Consider the following 5181-nt stretch of genomic DNA (forward strand, 5'->3'; position numbering starts at 1 on the left):
TTTGCCGGGCTATCTAGGCCTCCCCCTACCCCCCATCGGCCCCTAGCCTCAGGCTCCTCCTCGCGTCTCTGTCCTTTAGCTGAGTCTGGCGACCGCCCCGACCGTCTCGGCCCACGCGGGAGCCGAAGAGGGCGTCCGAGGGGCTTGGGGCTTGGCAGAAACTCAAACCCCACTTCCCGATGTGTAACTCAGTTGAAGCCTCTCCAATTCATCCTGGGATGTCGGTTCGCTTCTCAGGCAACTTCGATCCGAGTGGAGGGAGGGTGGTTTTCGCCCAATAAATACGTTCTCCGATAACCAGGTCACTGCTCCCCCGGCCTCCGGGACCCTCCCGCTCACCGGGTCTGAAAGCCGCGGCCTTGTTCGTGGGGTTTCGCGTTTTCTGAGTGTTACGGGGGGGCAGCTCCATACGGGGGACGCCCGACTCCTTTCACGAGGGGCCAGGCCCAGGACGGCGCTAGCGGAGTGGTCACTTTGCACACTTCAAGCCGCAGATCCGGATTCGGAAGCACCTCCTTGGCCCAGCCGCGGCCGCCGCGCCCTTGCTCACCCCGGGAAGGCCGGCGTCAGCACAGGGCGATCTGCTGCTTTGCTCACCTTCTCCGGCCGTGGGGCTCAGGTGCAGGCGGGCCGGGCCAGGCCCGGGCCTCGGGCCTTAACTTGGAGCTGGCCGAGCAGTCGACCCTGTCTCCAAGAATACACACCTGCCATCCCGGGAACGCAGCGGCCGCCTGGCCTCCCCGACCCTCACCTTCCACCTGCGGCCGCGGAGCAGCGGACGACCCTGCTCCGTCAGGTGTCCACGTCTTGCAACAATTTCCCGGGGTTGAGAGGGTGAGGAGAACCAGTACTCCGCAAACTTTTTCACCGGGGCCTTCCAGGCCGCAGGAAACGGCGCAGCGAGGCCTAGGAGGGCGCGGGGCGGTGGCGGGCAGGCTGGGACCCGGACCCGCCAGCGCACTGCGAGGAGGGGAAGGCCGCGCGCTGCGCTCCCTGGCCGCCGCCGGGTCGGGGTGGGTCGCGGCGGCCGGCGGCGCGGATGCGGGCTGGGCCTGCCGGCGCCCTGAGGCCAGGGGTGCGGCGCGCCGCGTGCCGCGTGACTCTGCAGGGACTCCAGGCCGGGTCTTGGGAGCGGCCCGCCTGAGCGCCGGGAGCCCTGGTCCGGGGGAGCGCTTCGGGCGCCCTCGTCGCCACAAAGCGGGTTAAAGTCTATTTTCCACTCGACTGCTCCGAAAAGCCCCCGCGCGCCGACGCCGTTCCGGCCCCCTTGGGCGAGGTGGGGAGGGGGCGGCGAGAGGGGGAGGTGGGGCGACCGCACCCTGCAGCCCTTCGCGCCCCGGGCAGCCCGCGGCCGAGCGCGGCCGAGCCCCGGCAGACACGCCCGCGGGGGAAATCGTTACCGAGTCCGCGGCGAGCGCCTGTGCCTCTTTCGCAACCTCCTCGGCTCTTTTTGGTTCTGTGTCCTGGCCTCTCCCTCCGGTTTCCGTCTCAGGCTGTCTATCCTCGCCCCTGTCTTGCTGCTCCACCCTCCACCCCGACTTTTCATTTATTTCCACCCCCCCTCCTCCGACCTTGCCCCAACCTCGGTCCTGGAAAAGGGGAAGCTCCGCCGAGAGGAGACCTGAGGGGGCCACAGCGCTAAGGGCGCGAGGGCGCAGAGCCGGGCAAAGACACAGCTCCCGGAGAGGTTCGCTTTATATAGAAGGAGATGCCTGGGTATTTTGTTGGAGCAAGATCCCCGCGGGGACGCGGGTTCAGTTGGATGAGCATTGCCTGGGCCTGTGTTCTGCGGCGACAGGGGGCTGCCGAGGAGAACACACGAGTCGAGTCGGAGCAAGTTTAACCCTGCCCGGGGCCTTGCGCCCCTAGCCGGAGATGAACCCCATCTGTGCAGCCGCAGGCCCTCGTCTCCTACCCCGCCGCGAGGCTGGACATTGGCCACGAACTCGCCAAACTGGGCAGGTAGAGGAGCTTAGAACCTACCGGGCCACTTCTAGACTTGCCGTCCACACTGGCCACGTGTATTTGCCTCTGTGTGGTTCTGGGGGTACATATTCTTATTAACTCGATAGACCTTTATCATATAATAACACCTTGCCTTGTGGTGGTGCTTGTGAAATATTTTGACACCCAGCTGTCTGTCGTTAACCCCATTTTACACATGAAGAAACAGAGTCCACAGGACCAGTGACCTAGTTGCAGTCTGGATTGAGCTGGGACAGCCCAGGGATCCTGGTCTGGCTCGAGTTCCGCCCTCATTTCATCCCCACAGGGCAGCTGCAGCTAACCCCAAGACAGGTGGTCACAGTGTAAGGGATGGGTGCTCTGGGTGACTGCAGTTCTACCTTCATCCTCCCTCCCCTCTCCCTCTCCCAAGCCTCTTTTCTCTGGTTTTCCTCTCCTGTAACTCTCTAACCTCCCTCAATCCTCTCCCTCCTTCTGCAGATTTTTATCCCTTACCTGGTTTCCTCTATTTCCAACTCTTCCTCCATTGTCATTTTTTTCTGCAGTAGGTTAAGAGAAGACCTTGTCGCCCTCAGGGGTTCTCTAAGCCTGCCACTGTGTCCTGGATCTAGCATCAGTGCTTCCCACCTGGCCTCTGTGTCTTCCTCTGCCTCCTCATCTGCCGAGTCTCTGCCAAGTTCTCATACTTCTCCCACTACCTCCCGGTGCCCCCTAGCCAATCAGGTCCACAAATGCCTCCTCTCCTCACCTGTGGACAGCAGCCCACCTTAAACCAAATGTACTGCCCCCCCCACTTCTGTTCCCCAACTCCACCTTTCCACCTGCCTGTCCTCCCTCCCAGGTTGCTGAGTTTTGCCCAAAGACAGTGCCATCCTCAGGCTGAAGGGCCCTATCATCCCCCACAACTGCTTCCCTTTCATTCCCCACCTGCCTGCCCCCCACCCCACCCCATCCCTCAACCACACATCCTAGCTCTGGACCCTCGTCACTTTTTCCCTCCTTCCCTCCATCTCTGGAATAACCTGGGCTCAAATCCTGACTCTTCCACTTATTAACAGTGAGACCTGGGGCCAATAATCTTTCCTCAGCTTGCACATCTGCGGAAGGGGAAGCATTATATGGGACCTCTGTCAGGGTGACTGAGATTAGTATGTGGTGCACAGAACCAATGTGGGACTCCAGGGAGGAACTCCGTAAAAGTTACAGTCTCTAGAGGCCTTTGCCCATGCAGGAAACTTGGAAATTGCCCTCAGATCCTTGCTCTCTCATTTTCCTCATCCAGTCACCCCCAATCTTGTAGTCAAGTCCTTCTCAAGCCTATAATCCCTCCCCTTTTTGTTTCTTTGCTGGCTGACTTCATTCATCACCTCTCTGTTCCACTCCCCCCAGGGAGCCCCGCCCCCACTCTGTCCTAACATTCACCTGCAGGATGGAGTTGCCTGGGTCTGCCCCCTGCCTCCTTGCTAGGACACTCACCTCCACTCCCAGCTGGGGAGCAGCGGCAGCCATCAGGACTCTTGCACAGGCCAGGCAATGTTTATCCAACAGAGCCTAGTGGAGTGCTAGGTCTGACATCCCTGCCACTCCCCTGACTCTAGGCTCTCATCATCCTCCCTTCTCTTTAGCCCACTTCATTTTCAGATCTCTCCGCCCCACAAAAAGCCTTCTGTCCTCATGTTTCTACTAACTTTTCTACACCACCAAACTTTTTGAATAAGTTTTCATCTCTCCAACTGCCTCAGTTCTCCTTGACTCCATAAGCCTTTGCAACCTGACTTGTGCCCCCATCTCATCAGGGAAATGGCTTCAAAGAGCTTGCTTCTACCTCTGCCTATGTCTCTGCCTCTCTCTCTCTCTGTGTCTCTCATGAACAAATAAATAAAATCTTTTTTAAAAAGCTCCAGAATTTTTACTGTGGTTTTATTATGATAACAACCTGTGCTTATGGAGGCAATAATAATCATAAGAACCTTAAGGAGTTATTGTGAGATTGAATGAGTTATAACCCCCACCTAGTGGGTTTACAGCAGTGCCTAGCACATAGTAAGCAGTTGATAAATATTAGCTATTAATTTTGTACAGTTTTACTGTCCAATATGGAAGACATATGGCCATTAAGGTGCTTAAAATGTGGATGGCCCAAGTCGAAATATTCTGTAAATGTAAAAGACATACGAGGTTTGGAAGGCTGTTTTTGGAAAAGCTAAAATATCATTAATATTTTCTTGAGTTCATTACATGTTATAATAATAACATTCATATATTGGGGTTAAAAAAGTTATTAAGGTCATTTTTATGTTTTTATTTTTTCAATATAGTTACTAGAATGTTTAAAATTACATATGTGGCTCACATTATATTTCTTGTTTTAAATATTTTATTTCTTTGAAAGAGAGAAAACGAGCTGTGGAAAGAGGCAGAGGTAGAGAGAGAGGAGCAAACTCCCTGCTGGGCAGGAAGCTCCTTGCATCTTGGCTCCATCCCAGGACCTGAAGATCATGACCTAAGCTGAAGCAGCTGCTTAACCCACTGAGCCACTCAGGTGCCCCTCACATTATATTTCTATTGGACAAGGTTGTTATAGAAGATAAAGGTAATCCAAAGCAGGGAGGGAGGGAGGATAAATGGGTATGTAGGAAAGGAAAACAGAGATCTTATAACTATCATATCCTACCAGCCAGAAACAACCATCATGAAATTCTTGCAGTATAATCGTCCAGTTCTTTCTCTATTGCCTTCCTTAAACAGGGATGGGATAGGGTGGGAGAAACACAGTTTTTGTAACCTGCTTCTTTATCACTGATCACAGTCCTCTTTGCACCTGTTAAATATTCTCTATTGTTGGATGTTTGTACTGTTGACAAATTTTCACTATTTTATTTTTTAAAATATTTATTTATTTGAGAGGGAGAAAGCATGAGCAGGGAGAGGGGGAAGGGCAGATGCAGACTCCCGGTTGAGTAGGGAGCCTAACTCTAGGCTCAGTCCCAGGACCCCAGGATCATGAACCAAAGGCAGACACTTGACTGAGCCATCCAGGTTCCCCTTCACTGTTTTAAACAAAATTTTGGCCAACAGCCCCATAGCTCTATCTTACTGCATCTCCATGAGTACTGCTTTTCTATGTACATTTCTAGAAGTATAATTTCCAGATATATAGTATTTAACTCTTCTGATCCATATTGCCAATTTGTCCTCTGGAACATGTACCCATGT

The sequence above is a fragment of the Canis lupus genome, chromosome 17, assembly GCF_011100685.1.
Source record: "Canis lupus familiaris isolate Mischka breed German Shepherd chromosome 17, alternate assembly UU_Cfam_GSD_1.0, whole genome shotgun sequence".
Taxonomy (NCBI): domain Eukaryota; kingdom Metazoa; phylum Chordata; class Mammalia; order Carnivora; family Canidae; genus Canis; species Canis lupus.